Source organism: Meriones unguiculatus, chromosome 6 (assembly GCF_030254825.1).
Source record: "Meriones unguiculatus strain TT.TT164.6M chromosome 6, Bangor_MerUng_6.1, whole genome shotgun sequence".
NCBI lineage: Eukaryota > Metazoa > Chordata > Mammalia > Rodentia > Muridae > Meriones > Meriones unguiculatus.
The window spans coordinates 27,958,943-27,983,052 of record NC_083354.1 but is presented as its reverse complement, the minus strand read 5'-3'; the positions used below and the strand labels follow the sequence as shown (position 1 = coordinate 27,983,052).

The 24,110-nt window shown below is 40.7% G+C and overlaps 1 pseudogene; it reads right to left on the bottom strand.

The window, feature by feature from the left end:
• LOC132654820 (baculoviral IAP repeat-containing protein 1a-like) overlaps positions 1-24,110 on the bottom strand; it is a 43,142-nt pseudogene that overhangs the window by 4,238 nt on the left and 14,794 nt on the right.

The following is a 24,110-nucleotide window of genomic DNA, read 5'->3' as shown; positions in this document are numbered from 1 at the left end:
ATGAATGTAGAAAAAAATAGTAAGAAAAGGCAGAAGGATGGATAAAGAAACACATGGGAAGTAGAAGAGTAAGACACTGAGTTTTGAGGGGTTTTGGAGATGGTATTGGGAAAGAGAGTTTCCCTTTGTCACATAGATTGAGGAGGAAGGTCAGCTGAATGCTTTCTCTGCCTCTATCAAACAGCAGCCTTTTTAAATTTTTTACCCAAGCATCTTGCTCCTGCATCTTTATTCGTGAAATTGAGTGATTGAAATTTGTACATGTACATATATATACTGCTTCATCACATGGCACAACCACATGGACAGGGAAATTATGCCAGTGCAGACAAACTGAGAAGCTGTAAGATTTGTTAAGTCACCTGGAAGTTCTCCAAGAAAGAGTTAAGATGGGAAATACCATAATACAAAGTGCTAGAACCCTGCATAATCCTGCTTTAGATAGCTTTAAAACAGAAGAAGTAAATGAAAAGATAAATGACTTAACTGAGATTGACATAATTCAGATTATAATTACTACCAGCTAGCAATTAATATTTTATCCTTATTAGCCATAGTAGATTTTATACCCTCTCAAAGGAAAAAAAGAAAACTTAGAGATATAGGGAAAATAAAAATATCAAAAGTGGACTGATAGGATACAATCCTTAGAAGAAAAATTAGAGATACTTATAAATAAAAATGAGAACAACACTCAGACAAAGAGAGAGACATTTAGATAAAAATTTACTGTGCCACTGCATGATGAAACTGAAGAGGGGCAGCTTAAGGTTATTAGAAAACCCACCTTAGATTGTACAGCAACTATACAAAAGATGATAGACACCCCCAATGTTCTGAGGAAGTTAAATGGAATCTTATAGGCATATTAAATTTGAGATTTAAAGAAATAATCATTTTATTTGGTATGCATTCACCCTATGTGAAGTAAATATTAAAGTTATTGGCAACTTAGAACAGAATTATCCTTTGTCTGGAAAGATTTGGCAACAGCAATATTGGAAGCCAGTTCTCAGTTACAATGGCAAACATGGTAGAAAGAGGAAGCCAGGACTACAGAACAATGATATAAGACTAGAAGTATTAATATTTCCCAGGATTCATTGCTAGGTAAAGGTCAATATGATGAGGTACAAAGGTAGCTTGAATATGATAATCATACCATGACACTATGTTGCTTAGCAGCTTTAAATGTTTGGTACAAAGTTGAAGAATCAGGAAAGAGGTTGGAGTCATTTACTAAAATCTACAAGGACCAAAAATATGCCTATACTGACCCTTTTGCAAAGATTGACTTCAAATGTGAATAAAATAGTATCAGATTCACAAGTCAGACAAATTTTGATTGAATTTTTGGCTTTTGAAATGCTAATTCAGAGATGGGTGGTGTTGGCACATATCTCTAATCTTAGCATCTAGGAGGCTGAGGCAGGTGGATCTGTTAGTATGAAGCCACCCTGATCTGCAGAGTGAGTTCCAGACAGCCATGGCTACACAGAGAAATCCTTTCTCAAAGAACCAAAACAGAAAAAATGCTAATTCAGAATGCAAAAGTGTGAGCAGTCCTTTTAAGCAGGATTAGCACCAATAGATGAATGGACCAGAAACATGGCTGATATTGGATCTCATGTTTATAATGCTGCTCTGATAGCAGAAGTAATTTCTAACAGTCTTAAGAACAATCAAAATGTGAGATGTTTTAATTGTGGTAAGCCAGGTCATTTTTAAAGGGATCATAGACAAAGCATTCTTAGAAACTATGGGGGTGTTTTTCCCCTGGAAATTATTGAAAAGGAAGGCCTCTCAGCTTTGTGGAGTATGCAAAAGGTGTGGCAAAGGATGGCACTGGACTAATGAATGAAGATCAACAAGTGAGGAAGAGGAATGGGAGAGGTGAGACTGAATATCACTATAGTGCCCTCCAAAGGACCAGCATGGTTGATGCATGACCCATACTTCGGTGGATCATGCACAGCCACCCAACACAGACTTGAAATAAGTCAATGAATGTAAACAAAAAAGGCCCAGTGAAAGGCCACTCCTCAGGCCTCATAAGACCCAGTCAGGAGGAGGCAAGTGTTCAGATTTTTGTGCTGAGTCTGAGATCTAGTCTCATCAAACAATGAGCATTTATGGGAAACACTCTTAAAAAAAAGCAAGACAATGCCAATATAGGATAGAGAGCTTTCTCTTCACAGTTCTTCTCAGATTCATTGTGCATAAGGAGAGCCTGAGTTTCTCCTTGATCCCTTTTGTTTCTTTTAGGTAGAGATAACAACTCTGTGTGTGTGAATGTGTGTATGTGTACGCATGTATGTACATGTGTGCTTTGTGGGGAGATTGGATAGATGAGTCATTGTGCTAAAGTATGGGCACATTCCACAACCACAGGCTAAATTTTTAAACATTGTGTCTTTACCAAACACATACAGACTCTTCTCCCTCTTCAATATTCCCAGAAGAACACAGCATAACATTTGTTTACAGGGCGATAGGTGTTGTAGGCAATGGAGAGATGGGTTAAAGTACATGGAGGATGTGTGGAGTCATGGGCAAGCATGGCACCATTTTGTATCATAGAGGATCTTCTAGTGTTTACAGCAGCAGCAGGCTTTAGACCCAACTGCCATGGTTGTCAAGGAACAACTATACACAACTTGCTTGGTTATGGGTTCACTCTAGGAGGAGGGAGAGGAGAAGAAGATGAAAAAAAATTAAGAAATGTTGTTTTACAAACTTACCAAACTTTCTTGATGTTTCCTTATCTGGAAAGTGTTGGTCGTTAAGATTCAGTATCTTCAGAGAAACAAAATTTGGCAAGACGGTGACTAGGACAGAAAAAATAAATTTTAGTTAGGTCAGACGCGTTTCCTATGAAAAAGAAAAGTACTGTTGAAATAAAGAGTATTTCAAATGTGATGAAAGGTGATATAATGTTCAGGTTGAATTACTATGACTAAGTAGAAGATGAAAATGAAAGACTTAAATTGTAGACAGATGTGTTTCACTTTTGTGAAAGCCTCACTGAAGATCAAGTGTCGTCACAGTTCCCATGATACCAGTAGCATTTTAATCCTAGAGTACTGAATGACTGTGCACAGGAGCATCTGAAGTCAAAGTTGTCCAGTTCTTACCAAATGACGTGGTTTCAAAGCATAGTCCAGAAAACTCAGTCTCTCTGAGTTTCTTGCAGCAAGCAAGCACAGCCATGAGAGACTCAAAATTCAACAGTAAATTACATTTCAGATGGAAGACATGAAGATTTGGAGAGTTCTGAATCAATTTAACTGCAAAAGATGAAAGAATTTCAGAAATTAGAGAAGGCCACCAATTTCTATCAGAATTGGACCCTCAACATCAGTTCCAGCCACACTGATTTAACAGGCTGTGACTCGGGGGCCCAGTGCCTCTGTGACACAGTGGCACAGTATCTAGAAGTCACACTACATTCATTGGGGTTATGCTCAGTTTCTGCAACTGACTAGTGAGCAGATGACCCAGGGCAAGTTCTTGACCCCCTCTGGAAACAGAGAACTGAAAAAGAAAACTATTTCTGTTCACTATATTTCACCCCCAGTGTCAGCATCCTGATGTCTCTATGTTTGCACACTTTACTGACACAATAGGAATTCTGTGCAAAGTAACATAAAAAAAGAGAACAACTCTGAAACACAACTTTAAAAACATGTAAACATATTTATTTTGTCTATGTGTATGTGGTGTGTGGAGATCATCCATATGCCAAGCACATGTTGGGAGTTCAGGGGAAAACTGGGAGAACTCGATGTTTCCTTTTACCACAGAGATCTATGGGACTGAAGCCAACAGGAGTGACTTAAGCACATTTACCTTCAACTTGGAAAATGTTTTGTTTGCTTGCTTTTGTTTCTTTTCAGACGGGGTCTCATATTGTATCTCCAACTAGCATGGAAATAACTACATTTACAGAGAGAGGCTGACTTTGATGTGATAGTCTTCCTGTCTAACCCTTCCAAATGCTGTTACTATAGGCAGGAGCCTCCATACTCTAGTGACTTTTTGACATGCAAATCTGCCATGTCACTTCCTAGCTTACAACTCCTTAGTGTTCAGTGCCTTAAAAATTAAGGATCTCCACAGTAGAGGACAATGCAGCCACTTTTGATGTGAACTGATAGACTAAGATCAGAAAGGGGAGGAGAACCTTCCCTATCAGTGGACTTGGGGAGTGGCATGCATGCATAAAGTGGAGGGTGAGTGGGATCGGGAGGGGAGTAGGGAGGGGCTTATGGGGGGATACAAAATGAATAAAGTGTAATTAATTAAAAAAAAGTCAACTGAAAAAAAAATTAAGGATCTGATGTTGCTTTTGTCATTTTGCTAAATGGCATGTTCTAGAAAGATGGCTGCACAGCTGTCTGTCAACAGGAGAGGAGACTGGGATGAAAGAAATGGAGAAAAGGTTCTAACTGCTTCTTGGCTATTCAAGCCAACTCAAAAGCCATGTACTCCCTTTGTAAACTTTGTGTACATTGTAAACCCACAAGGTCCCAGGCCTACAAGCAATAAAATTGTCTCAATCCCTGATCTCGTCCCAACAATCAGGCCACAGAATCCCTCAACTCCCAGACCTCCCTGGAAAGCTGTGCCACTCCAACTGCACACCACGCAACCCTACATAAACTCTGTGTTCCACCCAGTTCTCTGCTGCTTCTTGCTTGAGAAGAAGCAACCACCCTCCCAGGTTTTCCCTCCCAATAAATCTCTTGTACGAGGTTTGTTACATGGTGTGGCTTGGTGGTATTCCTTGGCTCTGGACTACCAGGATATCTTCTGGAACACACTGAAACCCTGTTGGCTGAGCAGAACTTTTGCTGGGGAAACCTCCCCTGCAGAAGCAGAGCTATTACACTTGCACTGGGGAAACTCTCCAGGCAGCTGGAGCAGAACTCCTGTAGGGGAAGCCTTTCACTTCAGAGCTGCAACACCTACACTACTCCCAGTCAGATTCCTTTGCCCTCAGTAGACAGATCTGCACTTGCCACTCAGACAGCAAAAGAAGAGGACTCCACACACTGCTTTGGAGAGGAAGTGTTAGGAGTGTAAAGCTCAGGCTGTGCAGTCAAACCTTCTGTTTGGAGACACATTTCCTTAGCCCTGAGCCATCTCTGACCTCATTTCCCAAGCTGACAATTAGCAATAATCATCATACCTTCTCTCACACAGGGGCTGTGAAGACTGAGTCAGCGGTTGTGAAGGGCTGAGAATAGTTCCCCACATGTTAAAGACTCGGGTAACAAATAAATCTCTGCTCTCTTAAGGAGGAAGAGCACTGTTCCCACACGTTCCCATGTGGGAACAATTCACACTGTGAAGCCAGGGAAGGTTTAACTAATGATGGTTCTACCAATTACTAGCCAAGTAGCTTTTGCAGCTGAGGCATGAGCTGGAGATCCAATCACCATCCTTACCTAGTCTGGAGAGGTCAGACTTTGTGGAAATTTGGATGGATAACTTCTCCATGTGGTGGAGGTTTGGGAACTCTCTAGGAAGGACTGAAAGCACATCTGCTTTGTCATCTAGTCTCACAGACAGTTCTTTCAGTCCCGGGAACTTGTCCAAGTCAGCAAAGAGTTGATCTGGAAAGCAGCACATAGTTCCCATCACTCAAGGTCCCCAGTGGAAGTTCTAAATTATGCTGTCATCTTTAGCCATTTTCATGCTTTCAGAATGAAATTTCTCACACTTCCTAACATCTGTGTAGGAAGCACAGCCATGAAGATACTGCCATCTGCTGATTATAGACTATAGGCGAAGCCCTGTGCTGGTCTCTAGACTCACAAAATATATAAAATTTCCCCCAACCAACAATCAGCATGGGAAACAACTGGTTTTGCACATGCAAAAGATTATAGTTTAATTTTTAACTCCAACTTACATAAAAATGTAACTCAGAACCTCTCCACCAACCTGATACTGTGCATCCTCTTCCAAAGTCTGTCCAGGTAACTCTCCAACCCTCCTCTCTCATCCATCCCCAAACCGCATAGATCTAGCTTGGATCCCACATCCAGTACCTAGGCCTAGTCCAGCCACCTCTGCCTGTGTCACTGCCAAACTGTGGAATTCTTTTACAATCCACCCTGCCTTCCTTTCCATCCCCAACCTTCAGCCACATCCTACACAATCTTCTCCAGGGTCTAGCTGGGTGAGTTTTCTTGATGCTCCCCACCCCCCACCCTCCCCAACCCCCACAAGCTTGGACTAAAATGCACGTCTTGCATATCAGCCCAGGCTCCAGTGTCCACCTGAGCCATATCCAACTTGTAGGCCCAATCCAACCCTCACAATCATAAAACTGATGGAATGACAAAGAAAATCCAGGATTTGAAAATAAAATTCAATAAAGATAGAAACACTGAGGAGGACTCAAGATAAATATATATATAATTGAAAAACCCAATAACTGAACTAAAAAACTCAAAGGACAGACTTACAAGTATAATGAATTAAGCAGATGATTCAGTATGAGGACTGACTTGAAGATAAAGTACATATAATTAGCAAAGAGTATGGGGGGAAACACAGCAAAGAAACATACAGGAAATGTGGGACACCAAGAAAAGAGCAAACTTTCGAATTTGAGAAATAGATGAGGGAGAAAAAGCCCGGGTCAATGACATAGACCAGCTCTCCAACAACATCATAGGAGAAAATTTGCCAAAATTAAAAAAAAGACATACCTATACAGAAGATATGGGAAGCACAGAGAACGCCAAATAAAAAAGCCTGAAAAGAAACTCTTCATGGCATATTTTCTTTTAATTTCAATAATTTAATTACTAACTACACAATAATGTTGATGTCTTTTTTAACCTTTCAGCTATTGTTGTTTCTTTTCTTCTTATTTATTAAAATTTATTTACTTTGCATCCCAGCTAATGCCCCTCCTTTATCCCCTCCCAATCTAACCATCCCTCCCTCTTCTCCTTCCAAGCCCATCCCCAGCCCACTGATAGGGGAGATCCTCCTTCCCTTCCATCTGACCCTAGCCTATCAGGTCTCATCAGGACTGGCTGCATTGTCTTCCTCTGTTGCCTGGCAAGGCTGCACCCTCTCAGGAGAAGGTGATCAGAGAGCCAGCCACTGAGTTCATGTCGGAGACAGGCCCTTTTCTCTTTACTAGGGACCCCACTTGGAGATTGAGCTGCCATAGGCTACATCTGTGCAGAGGTTCTAGGTTATCTCCATGAATGGTCCTTGGTTGGAGTATCAGTCTCAGAAAAGACCCCTGTGTTCAGAATTTATGGTTCTGTTGCTCTCTTGTGGAGCTCCTGGCTTCTCCAGGTCTTCATCACCCTTCTTTAATAAGATTCCCTGCACTCTGCTTCATGGCATATTTTAATGAAAACATTAAGTATACAAAAAATTTGAAAACATCAGGAGAAGAAACACAAGTCACACATACAGGAACACCCATCAGAATACCAGGTGATTTCTCAATGGAAACACTGAATGCCAGAAAATCCTGTGTCACTGCATATCAAATCCTAAAAAACCACAACAGACAATCTAGGTTAATACTGATAGTAAAACTATCTAACATACATGACTGGGGGGAAATTCTATGATATAAATAGCCTATGAAAACTATATCCAAAAAACCAGCCTAAAGAAATTAAGGGAGACATTATTTCAGACTGAAGAGAGGGGTGAACTGAGCTAAGAGATGAAGAAATTTGAAGGTATGATTACTAAAGTACAAAGTACCACTGAGAGCACAAACAACACCAGAAATCAACAACACATCACTACAACCAACATATGCACTTCAATAATACCTTCAAATATTAATGGTCCCAAGTCTCCAATCAATGATTCAGGCTGGCTCAATGAATCAAGAAATAAAATCATGTCAGGCAGTAGTAGCACAAACTTTAATTCCAGCACTGAGGAAGCAGAGGCAGATGGATCTCTGTGAATGAGGCTAGCCTGTTCTACAGAGCAGGTTCCAAGATAACCAAGGCCAAAGAAAGAAACCCTGTCTCTAAAAACATCATCATCATCATTATCATCATCATCATCATAATAATAATAATAAATTCATCTATCTATTGTTTATGAGCAACATATCTTAGATTTAAAGATAGGAACTTACTAACTTCCCCTTCTTTCATACAATTACCTGCACTCTGCCCAAGGTTTTGTTATGAGTCTCAGCATCTGCTTTGATACACTGCTAGATAGAGTCTTTCAGAGCCCCTCTGTGGTAGTTTCCTGTCCTATTTCTTGTTTTCTCCTACATCCAATGTCCATCCCATTTGTCTTTCTAAGTAAGGATTCATCAACTTACCCTGGTTCCCCTTTTTTTGTTTATCTTCTTTAGGTGTATAGATTTCAGTATGTTTATTGTATCTTATAGGTCTATATAAGTGAATATATACCATGTGTGTCTTTCTACTTTTGGGATACCTCACTCAGGATACCTCACTCATTTCTAGGTCCCACCATTTGCCTGCAAATTTCATGATTTCCTCATTTTTAATTGCTGAGTAATATTCCATTGTGTAAAAGTACCACAATTTCTCTATCCATTCCTCAACTGAGGGACATCTAGGTTGTTTCCAGGTTCTGGCTCTTACAAATAAAGCTGCTACAAACATGGTTGAACAAATGTCCTTGTTTTGTACTTGAGCATCTTTTGGATATATGCCTAGCAGTGGTATAGCTGGATCTTGAGGAATCACTATTCCTAATTGTCTGAGAGGACAAGAGCTCCACAAGGACCAAATACATTAGGGGACAGGGGTCTTTTATGAGACTATTTCTACAGCCAAGAACCATGTATGGAAATAGCCTAGAACCCCTCCTCAGATATAGCCCAAGGTAGCTCAGTATCCAAATGTGTACCCTAGTAAGGGGAAGAGGAACTATTTCTGACATGAACTCAATGGCTGGCTTTTCATCCTCCTGCCCCCCCCGGAGGGAGGAGCAGACTTGCTAGGTCACAGAAGAGGACATTGTAGCCATTCCTGAAGAGACCTAATAAGCTAGGGGCAGATGGAAGGGGAGGAGGTCCTCCCCTATCAGTGCCCTATCAGTGGACTTGGAAAGGGGCAGGGAGGAGATGAGGAAGGGATGGCAGGATTGGGAGGGAATGAGGGATGGGGCTACAGCTGGGATACAAAGTAAATAACCTGTGATTAATATAAAGAAATGAAAATTATTATTAAAAAAGAAAAAAGCTTCTATGAATATTAAAAAATAAAGATAGGCACTTATATAGAGTAAAGGATACACCAAATACTCCAATTAAATGACACTAGGAGTCAAGAAGCATTGTTATGCTAATATCTGACAAAATAAACTTTAAACGAAAATGATGTAGAGGAAATGAGGAAAAATACTTCACTCTAATCAGAAAACAGCTAACCAAAACACATTATTATTGTAAACATATATGCACCAAATTCTGAGGCATCCAATTGTATAAAAAGTGTACTACTGGAATTAAAGACACATACTAACACCAACGCATTGGTATTAGCTGATTTCAATACCCTTGTTTCGCCAATAGAATAAAAAGCATAGAAAAATCAACTTTAAATGACATCATCTATAAAATGAACTTAACAGATGCCTATAGAATATTTTACCCAAACACCAAAGAACATACAGTCTACTAAGCTACGCACGCACGCTTCTCTAAAATAGATCATATTCTGGGACGCAAAACAAATCTGTACAAATTCTGAAAGATTTAAATAACTCAGTGTATCCAGTATGGTCATAATATAATATATAAAACTTAAAATCAACACATCTCTAGTAAATACACATAGTATGGAGATTAAACACATTACTGAATGATGAATGGGTCAAAGAGAAAATCAAGACAGAAATGAAAGAGATTAACTATAACTAAATAAATACAACACAACACAAAAACCTAGAGACACATTAAATATAATCCTGCATGACAATTTTATAGCTCTAAGTACTACATTTTAAAAAAAAGCAGATAAAGTACAGATCAATGACTTAATGGTACAACTCAAACATTTGGAAAAATAAAAAGAAACCAAACCCAGATCCAGTTAATGGCAAAAAATAGTAAAACTCAAAGTAGAAATTAATGAACTAAAATAAAACAACACCAGGAATCAACAAATAAGAATTGTGGCTTTTTTGAGAAAATAAACAAGATTGACAGGCCCTTGGCCCAACTAAACAAGTGAGGCAATCCAAACGTAGAAAGACAACTGTCACCTGAGGTTCCTGGCTCAAAATCTCAGATATGAGTATATAATCTGGAATAGCAGCATAAAACAGGGGGGAAAGGCCATTGTGAGGAGAGCAATAGAGAGAGAAATAGCAACAGAAGGGAAATCGTAGGGTTCAAGCGATGTAAAAGAGTAAAAACACGGGACTTTAAACACAGAGGAGAGGAAGGAGACAAATAGAGAAGGAGGATGGAGGGACTATTAACTATCTACTTAAATATACCTATGATACATTTAAGTAATATATAAATCTATACATACATATATAAATACCATACAAATATACACAATTTAAATGAAAATTTCCCATCTGTGCTGACAATGCTCCACCCAAAAGCCCTAGGTTATCTAACAAAAATCCTGACACCAGGCATGAAAAACCCTTTTTTGTGTTGTCAGTCAGGATTGTCTAAGAAGCTCCCCAAACATTATAGACTATTTCTGATGGCATTGTTTGCCTTCCAGAGGTGGATGATATCTCTCTATTGCTGAGGAGAACATGTGCTTCAGACACAGGACCTCAAGATGTGAGCTGGAACTGACCTGAGAGCCTCCTCCCTGAGGACTAGCTTTTGTTTTACCAGAAGGCAGCATGCAAGCATCCAAGGGAGGGAAGCAACCAATTCTTCACAGCTATGATATCTATGAACTACAACAATGACCAGCGTGACACAATACCACTAACGGTGTAATGGTGGCGTTTATACCTTAATGGTAACCAACCATCTCTAATTGGACGTAAGGTCCACTCAACAAGAGGGAAGACATGACTGGTACTGTAAACCTAGCCAAGTTCTCAGGGCTTGCAAAGCTTGGATGTTGAAGAACAACCTCCAAATACCACCGTACTAAACCAGCATAATCCCTAACTACATTCTACATATCTGTCCTTGTGCCCACAGACTATCCCTACCCTCATCAAAGACACTTCTCTTTGCAACAGAGGAAGACTCTTACAGAAAACCGAAACTGATTGAAATTAAGAATTGTGATGCCTAGTCCCAACTGACACATCTACAACATGACTGGTTGGCCTAAGGCTCAGAGATCACTGTGGGGAAAAGAATAGGAAAGATTCTAAGAGCCAGAGGAATGCCAAGTTTTACTGATGTTCTGTCTTCTGGAAATGTCAGAGAATCTACACCCATGAAGTCTCACTAAGAAGGTTTCCTAAACATGACCTGAACAAGATTCACACCAATGGACATGCTAACATGGACAGGCTGAAGCTCATGAAGCCTCAGACACAAGGAAGAACGTCAGGCAACTAAAGATGCTAAGACAGGGATTAATACTCTTCCCAGGGAAGAGAACTTAAAACTGTCACACACACACACAAAGGTCCAGGAAACATTCTTCTTTTCTTCTGAAGGTTTTACGATGCATTGTTATCATTAACCAGTATTTTACTATTAAACTTAAATGGCCAATTGAGACAAACATTTCTGAGACCATTCTTTCACCACTGATTAAGACAAAGAAAACAAACAAACAAACAAGATTAACGCTCACAGTACCCAAAGGTGCTATGAAAGCTGTCAAGGGAGAAAAGCAATTCACCGTCTTACCCAGCCACAAAGCCTATGAACCATAACAATGACCAGCGTGGATGGTATATCCTATGGTATATTAATGGCTTTTTGTATCTTGGAGGTAACCAACACCTCCCCAATAAAATGTAAAGGCTGCTCAGGAATAGGAAATTCATGCCTGCTACCATAAACCTAGCTAACTTCCTGTGGCTGGTAAGGTCATGGCCCCTAGAAGACAGCCTACTCTTGCTAAACATTTGCTAAACAAGTGTAATTTCTACCTGCATTTTGAATACTTGTCCTTATATCCACAGAGAACTGTAGCTGTCGATCTGCAGCAAAGAAATCAAAGAAGCTTCTTCTTTCTTTTTCTGTTTATTTTCCTTTTGTGTGTGTGTGTGTGTGTGTGTGTGGTTTTTGGAGACAGGGTTTCAATGCATAACCCTGGCTGTCCTGGAACTCACTCTGTGGACCAGACTGTCACAGATTCACAGAACTCTGTCTGCTTCTACCTCCCAAGTGTTGGGATTAAAGGTGTATGCCACCATCACCTTTCAAAGAAGCTTCTTTTTCACAAAAGATAGAGACTATAATAGACGTTCACAACTGGACAAAATCTAGAGAACAAGCTACCATGTGGAGCCCACCACAATTGATATATATAAGACTGCTCTTATACCCAAGGCTCAGAGAACATAGTAGGAGAGGAGACAGGATGCTTGTAAGAGCCAGAGGATCAGAATATCTGCTATACATATCATATCTTCTATACATATGACCAGAAAGCTACACCATAAAATCTCAACAATGTGGTGGCCTAAGCAAGGCCTATACAATGACAACACCAGTTAAAAACAATATGGGTGGGGGGGAGCCAAGATGGCGGCGCCAAGAGAACACTGCGTTTGAGAAGCAGGACAGCACTCGCCATTGCAGAGACCAGGAGACTGAACTTTGTGCCCTGAAACGACATCAATCGTGTTTCCCAGGTGAGGGAAGGCTCCCACGGTGTGGGAATCGGTCGAGTCCACTCACGGCTACCCAGCCAGAACCCGGAAGAAATCCAAGGTAATGCGGGCTTTGTGTCTCCAGGCTGGAGCCACAAGCATCCTTGTCCCAATCACTTTCCCAGGCTGATCCGTGAGCACAAGAGTGCCTGAGGCTGGGAGTCCCAGCTGCGGGGGGACCCCACTGGGAAGCAAAGTTGCCAGACTGATCATGGGTCACCCAGTCTATCCTCGGAAGGTTGCTAGGACGATGGGTACCCACCGCCAACACAACTGAGCTCCTGCTGCGCAGAGATCTGCGCGCTCAGCTCAGCGGTAGAGACAAGCTGTGTGCCCCAGTACAACAGGAGCTGGGAACCCCTGTCCAGAAAGGACCCCACAGGGAAGGAAGAAACCGTGCTGCTGGGGTCACCTAGGGAAAGTCTAGCAGCAAGCAGATCGCAGACAGGTGAGTATGCCCAGCCATCACAGATCTGGGCCCAAACAGGGAGCACAGAGTGATCAGAAACTCAGCTTCCACAGATTAGCAGGCGGGCGCACACTCCACCAGCCCAGAGGCCTGCATTGTACCAAATACACCTTACAGGCAGAACTGTGCGCCCCAAGACACCAGAGCAGTACTCACCCGCCACAAATTACCTCTTGGGTTCTGGGGCACAGAGCCCCAACCTCAGACCTACAAAAAACTGGGAACCCTGAGATCAACCCCCCCCCCCCAGATACTGCTCCAAGGGGCAACCAGTTATCCCTAACAAAACAGACCAAACCACGGGACACACAGGTTACAGCAGTTGATCACTAAATTTACAGCAAGAAACCCAGAAGGAGGGCAACTGTCTCCAGGACTTCTCCCAGTGAGAGGAGAGACCTCTCGATTATTAAGGACCACAGTTACTACCCAGGTCTCTATGCCTGAGGTGAGCTATAGCAACTCCTGAAAAACACCGGACATCCAGTGACTATACCCAAAAAGCTGGAAACAGGAAAAACCATCTTCCTGCCAAAGGGATTCTCTCCACTACAAGAGTCCAGGAACAACCAGAAACTAAATTCAAACAAGTAAGATAGCCCAATGGGTAGAGGACAGCGTAAAAGTCCAACCAACAAAAGCCAGAGCAATGTGGCATCTCCAGAACCCAGTTATCCAGGGGCAAATAGCCCTAGACACCCCAGCATAAATGAAATTCAAGGAGATGACCTAACATCTATGCTCATGAACAAGAAAACAGAGGAAACAAATAAAATACGAAAAGAATTAGAGGAAGATAAAAACAAACAGATCATGGCTATCCGTAAAGAAATGGAGGAAATTAAAGACAAGGAGATTATGGCCATCCGTGAAGAAATACAGGAAGCTGCAGCCAAACAGTCTGTGGCCTTTAGAGAGGAAATGCTTAAATCACTGAATGAAATAAAAGAAACAGTTGATTGTTCAAACAAACAGCTGAAGGAATTGACAGAAAAACATGAAAATACAGTCAGACAGGGGAAGGAAACCAACAAAATAGCTCAAGACCTGAAGATAGAATTGGAAAAATTGAAAAAAAACACAAATGGAAGAAATTGTGGAGAGAAAGAACTTAGGGAAGAAGGCAGGAACTACAGAGGTTAACATAACCAATAGGATACAAGAAATGGAAGAAAGAATCTCAAGTGTGGAAGATACAATGGAAAAAATAGATGTATCTGTCAAAGAAAATGTTAGATCTAAAAAATTCCTGACACAGACCGTCCAAGAAATTCAAGACAACATAAAAAAACAAAACCTAAGAATAATAGGAATAGAGGAAAAAGAAGATTCCCTGCACCACGGCCCAGAAAATATCTTCAACAAAATCATTGAAGAAAATTTCCCAACTTAAAGGAGAGACCACTAAGAATACAAGAGGCCTATAGAACACCCAATAAATTAGACCAGAAAAGAAAATCCTCCCGCCACATAATAATCAAAACAGTAAGTATACAGAACAAAGAAAAAATACTAAAAGCTGCAAGAAAAAAAGGCCAAGTAACATATAATGGCAAACCCATTAGAATCACACCTGACTTTTCAACAGAAACTATGAAAGCCAGAAGGGCCTGGACGGATATCATGCAGACCCTAAGAGAACACAGATGTCAGCTCAGGCATACCCTGAAAAACTCTCAGTGCTCACAGATGGAGTAAACAAGATATTCAATGACAAAAACAAATTTCAACAATACCTACAAACAAATCCAGCATTACAGAAGACACTGGAAGGGAAAATACAACCCAAGAAAGCTAGATACATTCAAGAAAACACAGAAAATAAATAACCCCACTACAGTAAAACAAAAAGCAACCAAGCACACAACCGTATGACCACAGCCAACATCAAATTCTAACAGCCACTGGTCATTAATCTCTCTCAATATCAATGGACTTAATTCTCCAATAAAAAGACACAGACTAGCAGAACGGATGCGTAAACAAAACCCAGCAATCTGTTGTATACAAGAAACACACCTAAGTCACAAAGATAGACATTACCTGAGGGTAAAGGGATGGAAGACGGCTTTTGAAGCAAATGGACGCAAGAAGCAAGCAGGAGTAGCCATTCTAATATCTGATAAAATAGTCTCTCAACCAAAATTAATCAAAAGAGATGGGGAAAGACACTTCATACTCATCAAGGGAAAATTCCACCAAGAAGACATCACAATCCTGAATATCTATGCCCCAAATACAAGGGCACCCACAAATGTGAAAGAAACATTGATAAAACTTAAACGACACATAGATCCCCACACACTAATAGTGGGAGACTTCAACACCCCACTCTCAACAAAGGACAGGTCAAGTAAAGAGAAATTAAACAAAGAAACAATATCTCTAACAGAGGTCATGAATCAAATGGACCTAACAGACATTTACAGAACCTTACACCCAAACACAAAATAATTTACCTTCTTCTCAGCACCTCATGGAACCTTATCCAAAATAGACCACATAGTTGGTCACAAAGTAAGCCTCAACAGATACAAGAAGATTGAAATAATCCCTTGTATCCTGTCTGATCACCATGGAATAAAGCTGGACCTCAGTAACAACAAAAATAGCAAAAAGCCTACACATACATGGAAACTGAACAACTTGCTACTAAAAGACAGCTGGGTCAGGGAAGAAATAAAGAAAGAAATTAAAATCTTCCTAGAACTCAATGAAAATGAAGACACAACATACCCAAACTTGAGGGACAGGATGAAAGCAGTGCTAAGAGGAAAGTTCATAGCACTAAGTGCCTTCAAGAAGAAATTTGAGACAGCGCATTCAAGCACCCTAATGGCTCACTTAAAAACCCGAGAAAAAGAAGAAGCAGACACACCAAGAAGGAGCAGACGACTGGAAATAATCAAACTCAGGGCTGAAATCAATCAATTAGAAACAAATAAAACAATTCAAAGAATCAATGAAACCAAGAGCTGGTTCTTTGAGAAAATCAACAAGATAGACAAACCCTTAGCCAAGCTAACTAACAGGCAGAGAGACACCATCCAAATCAACAAAATCAGAAATGAAAATGGGGACATAACTACAGACACTGAGGAAATCCAAGCAATCATTAGGACTTACTTGAAAAGTCTATATGCCACAAAATTTGAAAATCTAAATGAAATGGACAATTTTCTTGATCGATTCCACTTACCAAAGCTAAATCAGGACCAGGTAAATCAATTAAATAGTCCTATATCTCCCAAGGAAATAGAAGCAGTCATCAAAAGTCTCCCATCCAAAAAAAGCCAAGGACCTGATGGTTTCAGTGCAGAATTCTACCAAACATTCAAAAAAGAGCTAACTCCAGTTCTCTTCAAACTATTCCACAAAATAGAAACAGAACCAACATTACCAAACTCATTCTATGAAGCCACAGTCACCTTGGTACCTAAACCTCACAAAGACCCAACCAAAAAAGAGAACTTCAGGCCAATCTCCCTTATGAACATTGATGCAAAAATACTCAACAAAATACTTACAAATCGAATCAAAAAACACATCAAAGATATCATCCACCATGACCAAGTAGGCTTCATCCCAGATATGCAGGGGTGGTTCAGTATATGGAAATCCATCAATGTGATCCACCATATTAACAAACTGAAAGAAAAAAAAAAACACATGATAATCTCCCTAGATGCTGAAAAAGCATTTGACAAAATCCAACATCCATTCATGTTTAAAGTATTGGGGAGATCAGGGATACAATGCACATATCTAAACATAGTAAAGGCGATATACAGCAAGCCTATAGCCAACATCAAAATGAATGGAGAGAAACTTAAAGCAATCCCAGTGAAATCAGGGACAAGACAAGGCTGCCCACTCTCTCCATATCTCTTCAACATAGTGCTGGAAGTCCTTGCTAGAGCAATAAGACAGTTGAAGGAGATCAAGGGGATAAAAATTGGAAAGGAAGAAGTCAAATTATCACTATTTGCAGATGATATGATAGTATACATGAGTGACCCCAAAAACTCTACCAGGGAACTCCTACAGCTGATAAACACCTTCAGCAAAGTGGCTGGATACAAAATTAACACAAAGAAATCAGTAGCCCTCCTATATACAAAAGACAAAAGGGCTGAGAAAGAAATTAGGGAAACAACACCCTTCACAATAGCCACAAATGACATAAGGTACCTCGGAGTAACCCTAACCAAGGAAGTCAAAGACTTGTATGAAAAAAATTTCAAGTCTCTGAAGAAAGAATTAGAAGAAGATATGAGAAGATGGAAAGATCTCCCATGTTCATGGCTTGGCAGGATTAACATAGTAAAAATGGCCATTTTACCAAAAGCAATCTACAGATTCAATGCAATTCCCATCAAATTACCAACACAATTCTTTCCAGACCTGGAAAGAAAAATTCTCAACTTCATATGGAATAACAAGAAACGCAGAATTGCTAAAACAATCCTCTACAATAAAAGATCTTCTGAAGGTATCTCCATCCCTGATCTTAAGTTGTACTATAGAGCAACAGTCTTAAAAACTGCATGGTACTGGCATAATAACAGAATAGTGGATCAATGGAACCGAACAGAGGACCCAGAAATAAACCCACACACTTATGGACACCTGATCTTTGACAAAGGCGCCAAAACCATACAATGGAAAAAAGACAGCATCTTCAACAAATGGTGCTGGTCCAACTGGATGTCTACATGTAGAAAAATGAAAATAGATCCATACTTATCACCCTGCACAAAACTGAAGTCCAAGTGGATCAAAGACCTCAGCATAAAACCTGACACATTAAATCGGCTAGAAAAAAAAGTGGGGAATACCCTAGAACTCATTGGTACAGGAGAAAACTTCCTGAACAGAACACCAACAGCACAGGCTCTAAGAGCAACAACCAATAAATGGGACCTCATGAAACTGAAAAGCTTCTGCAAAGCAAAGGAGACCATCACCAAAACAAAGCGACTGCCTACAGATTGGGAAAGAATCCTCACCTACCCTTTATCTGACAGAGGACTCATATCCAGTATATATAAAGAACTAAAGAATCTGAAAAGCAGCAAACCAAGTAATCCACTTAAAAAATGGGGAACAGAGCTAAACAGAGAATTCTCTGTAGAGGAATACCGAATGGCAGAGAAGCACTTAAAGAAATGCTCAGCCTCACTAGCCATTAGGGAAATGCAAATCAAAACAACCCTGAGATTTCACCTTACACCCATGAGAATGGCCAAGATCAAAAACTCAAGAGACAACACATGCTTGAGAGGTTGTGGAGAAAGGGGAACCCTTCTCCACTGCTGATGGAAATGTAAACTTGTACAACCACTCTGGAAATCAATCTGGCGCTTTCTCAGACAACTAGGAATAGTGCTTCCCCATGATCCAGCCATACCACTCCTAGGCATATATCCAAAAGAGGCTCAAGTACACAAAAAGGACATTTGCTCAACCATATTTGTAGCAGCTTTATTTGTAATAGCCAGAAGCTGGAAACAACCCAGATGCCCCTCAACTGAAGAATGGATGCAGAAATTGTGGTACATCTACACAATGGAATATTACTCAACAATGAAAAGTAAGGAAATCATGAAATTTGCAGGTAAATGGTGGGATCTGGAAAGGATCATCCTGAGTGAGTTGTCCCAGATGCAAAAAGACACACATGGTATATACTCACTCATATAGACATACAACATAGGACAAACCCACTATAACCTGTGCATCTAAAGAAATTAAGCAAGAGGGAGGACCCTAACTAAAATGTCCAATCCCCATCTGGAAAGGCAAAGAGGATGGACATCAGAAGAAGAAAACAGGAAACAACCTAGGAACCTACCACAGCGGGCCTCTGAAGCCCTACTATCAAAGCAGATGCTGAGCCTGATGGGCAAGTGTTGGGCAGAGTGAATGGAATTTTATGTAAGAACTGGGAAATAGTAAGAGCTGGAGAGGACAGGGTCTCCACAAGGAGAGCAACAGAACAAGAAAATTTGAACACAGGGAACTTCCCAGAGACTCATACTCCAACCAAGGTCTATTCTTGGAGATAAAACAGAACCCCTGCACAGATGTAGCCCAGGGCAGTTCAGAGTCCAATTGGGTTACATAGTAATGTGAAGAGGGACTGCCTCTGACATAATCTGATTGGCCTGCTCTTTGATCACCTCCCCCTGGCGGGGAGCAGCCTTACCAGGCCATAGTAGAGGACAATGCAGCCACTTTTGATGTGAACTGATGGACTAAGATCAGAAAGGAGAGGAGAAGCTCCTCTATCAGTGGACTTGGGGAGTGGCATGCATGCAGAGAGAGGAGGGAGGGTGGGATTGGGAGGGGAGGAGGGAGGGGCTTATAGGGGGATGCAGAATGAATAAAGTGTAATTGAGGAAAAATTTAAAAAAAGGGGGGAAATAATTTAAGAACCTTAAATGACTTTCAAAAGTGGAGCAAAACATGGAGTTAGTCAATTTACATGGAGCACGTCTCGCCCCTGGGGGCAATGGTCTCCTGAACCTACTCAGACCTCGGACACCACCACTGCTAGTTCTAGAAATGATGCAAGATGTTCCAATGAGGAGGTTAAGGCTTCTCATAATACTTCCTATAAGCCCACACCTGTTTGTTTATATCCCCCATTTTTATTCATTATTAGCCAGATAGAGCCAAGTAATTGTGGTGATGATACTTGCTTTTTTGCCCAATGCTGGCTGGAATGGTAGTGAATTTAGGTATGCCCTGGTTACTCGCATGCCTCGCTGGGTGCCTGTGCCCGTTGATGCCCCTCACGCTATGACTCTCTTCAGACAGAAAAGGGATCTTGGAACTACAGCTGCCACTGTTACTGCCATCTCATTGGCGGCTGTTGGAGCTACCACCGTGGCATTAGCCATGAGTCATACTGTGCAGACTGCTCAGACCCTGAATAATCTTTTAGCCAATGTAGCTCACGCCTTAGATGTACAAAAAGGAATTAATGCTCAACTAAAAGGAGGCTTGATGGTGTTCAATCAGAGGATTGACCTCGTGCAGGAGCAAATTGATACCCTATGGCAAATGGCTCAACCGGGCTGTCAATGAAAGTATGCTGGACTTTGTGTCACTAGCATATAACATGAGAATTTTTCCTGTGCTGCAAATCTGTCTAAACAATTGTCTAGCTATATTTTAGGTAATTGGACTGGAGAATTCGATACTAGGATGGAGCAGCTGAGAGTGGCCATTATCACAGTAAATTCTACCAGAGTGGATGCAGGACTAGCCACAGGATTATCACCATGGATTGCTGAAGCCATGAATCATCTGAAGGAATGGGCGGGCATGGGAGCATTAGCAGGCCTTCTGGTGTTGGTCTCCTTGGTTTGCCTGTGGTGTATATGTAAGATTAGAGTCTCACAACAGCGTAATGCGGCCATGATCATTCAGGCCTTTACAGCCATTGAAGCAGGACAGTCTCCCCAAGCATGGTTGGCTACCATAAAAAGCTAAAATGTTATGCTCAGGATGTGAGGCTAAGCACTGCACTCAGGGTCAGCCGCTGTAGACCCAGCGAAGAGCATGTCTGATTGCATGCGGGTTGATGCCCCAGGTTCCGCCTCTGAGAAAAACGTATCAGACGGGTCTGATGCTCTTTGGGTGGATGACACCTAAATGAACATCAGTTCAAAGTCCCAATTTATTTCTAGTATCAGAGATCAGACCTCTACTCTTGCCTGATGCGTCTAAAACAAAAAGGGGGAACTGTAGAGAGCTGCGTAATGCCGCAACTTAAAGATGGAGCGGTTTTCCACCTTCCACCTTCCCGATGGTGAGTGCTCTCTGTCACAAACAACTCCACATTTGGCTAAGGCTGAGGATCTGGCTTGCTTCCATGTATGTGGACCTATCTGCATTGCCCACGTGGCACGCTGGGGTTGGCTACCCAGAGGCTATTTAAGCTGTGGGCTGGCTTTCCCCAGGGCCCGATGATTGTTCAAGGTTCTGAATAAACTGCATTGAAAAAAAAAAAAGATACTGTGAGTCAGTACAGTGTGGGCCAGACTTAGCCTACCAAGTAGTAGCCCATGACACTTCACTATGAAAGAAAAAAAGATGAAAGAAAGAAAGAAAGAAGGAAAGAAAGAAAGAAAGAAAGAAAGAAAGAAAGAAAGAAAGAAAGAAAGAAAGAAAGCAGCTCAGTAGCTCAGTGTCATACAGGTCCTGGGGTGTCTGACCTGGACTTTGCTGCCTGCTTCTTGTCAGTTCCCTCCTGATTGGGCTGCCTCACTAGGCCACAGGGGAAGAGGACAAGCTCAGTTCTGATGTGACTTGATAAGCTGGGGTGGGTTAGTAGGAGGGTGGCTTCCATTTTCCATTTCCCTATTTGTATGTTTAATATTTGAAATAAAATACATACAAATAGGGAAGGGGAGAAGAGGGAGAGAGAGGAAAATGGGGGGAAGGAGGAGAAAAAGGAGGGAGGTATAATCAAGACGTAAAGTGAATGAATAAAAAACAAACAAGCAAACAAACAAACAGATTTAAAAAGCAATCTTTCATCCAGAAAACATCAGTACTTCATGGTGCTTAAAATTACCTCTTCATCTTTAAACAAATTCAGACAGGCATTCTTCTGATTTTTCTTTTCATCCGTGGTGGTCAGCCCCCCATTTACATTCATTTTCCATATAGAACAGAGCAACTTTAAATTCCTATTACATCTTTATTTTGTGTATGCATGTGGGGGGGGGAGGGTGAATGTGTGTGTGTGTGTGTAGCAGGAGAGTACCATGATATATAGGCGGAACTCAGAGAAAGACTGTGACAATCAATGTTCTCTTCCCACCATGTAGGTTGGTAGCAGTTACCATTACCTGCTGAACCATGCCCCGTCCTTAGAACTGTATACTTATTTTTATTTTATTTCTTCTTGCTAAACTAAATACATTTACGCTTCATCCATGTCTTCTTGGAAAGATTGCTAGCCCAAACTAACTGGACTCACACTAACTCAATTTTCAGAGGACATCCCAATTTTCAAGTCCTTGAGTGTCTTTCACTACTGCAGTATTTGCAGACAATAAACCTGTCTCACTTTTTGGAAATAATTAAAATAAAATACGAACAAAAAAAATAAAAATAAAAACAATATGGGTAGTTCCACCGCAGGATGAAGAGCTTCGTGTGCTTAGTGGACGCTGAGTGGGGACTCAGCTTCTCCACAGAAAATGCCCAGCAGGTTATCCAATTCAAAGCGGTCAGCCCTGAACACATATGTATACAAGCAACACTAATAGACTCGGCAGTTTGTATTTATATATGTGTTTACAAATACAGATATGTAGACTAGGTTGACAGGGAACTGTGGAACAATAGTAGGTGTTGGAGGGAAGAGAGCATGGCATAGAAAGTATGTAAATACAGCACTCGTGTATGACATTGTCAAAAATATAATGAAATAAATGTCAGTAAAAACAATAAAACAGGCAAACAAAATAAACAGAGAGAGAAAAAGAAGGAAGGAAAAAAGAAATAAAAAGGAAAAAGAAAGATTGAAAGCTCATGAGGCCTCAACCCTACACAAAGAACTATAAAAACCTAAGGGATGCTAATGATGGGAAAAACAGTCTTCCCAGGGAAGAGCATGCCAGTTGATTCTGTAGTAACAAATGGTCAGCCCTTAAGTCATATATACAAGTAGTAGTATTCAGACTGAGCCGGTATTTAAGTATTGAGAAATGTATACACATAATTAGTATACAAGTATATTAGAAATATATATACACACATGTATGTATATATGTCAATATCAATATCAACAACTAGTTTTAAAAACATGCCATGAATTTGAAAGAGAGCAAGAATGGGTATATGGAAAGGCTTGGATGGAAGATAGGAAAAAAGGACATGATATGTTTTATGGTTTCAAAAATAATTCTTAAAAAGAAAAAGGATGAGGCTGGAGAGATAGCACCGTGGTTAAGAGTGCTGTCTGCTCTTCCAAAGGACCAGGGTTCAATTCCCAACACCCATATGGCAGTTCACAACTGTTTGTGATGCCAATTTCAAAGGAACTGACATCATCATACCAAATGCACATAAAATATAAATTAAATAAATTATTAAGAAAACAAAAAAGTCATTAAAAAGTTTTTTTTTCATTAAAAAGTTTTTAAAAAAAGTAAAAGGACAATACAGACAGAGCAAAGAATACTTGAGCATATAGCATGCTGCTAAAAAAAAATCAAAGTTCTGCTACTAACAATAACAAAATTTAAAAATTAAATATTTGCCATGGTATAAAAACTGAGAAATGAACTGAATGAAAGATAGTAAAGTCTAGGAGCTGAAAAGATGGCTCGGCAACTAAGAGCTCCTGCTGTTCTGCAGAGGACCACAGTTAGGTTCCCATCACCCACATTAGTCAGCTGAAACAACCTGTAACCACAGCTCCAAAAGATCTGACACTCTCTTCTTACCTCTGAGGGCAACTAAACATCCATGCATAGGAACACAGACAATTAAATAAATATATTTTAAAAGACATCATTGTAAAGTATATCCTGAAAACTATCAAACAGCGCTTAGAAGAAGACATAATTATTATTTATGCAGATTAAATGTCTTCTCTGGATAAGCCATTTCCTCCTCTGGGCAGCGAGAGTGCAGAAGGTTCTCCAGCATCATTTGACACACAATGCCCCATTTACCAACAACAAGCTACTCAAGCACCCTTCTGAGGACCTTGAGAGATGAAATGATGGTGGCAATATTTTCCTAGTGTTCTCTCAGTTACTTGAAACCCATTCTAGGATTCAGGGCCTTATACACTGCCCTAAACAGTGAGAGT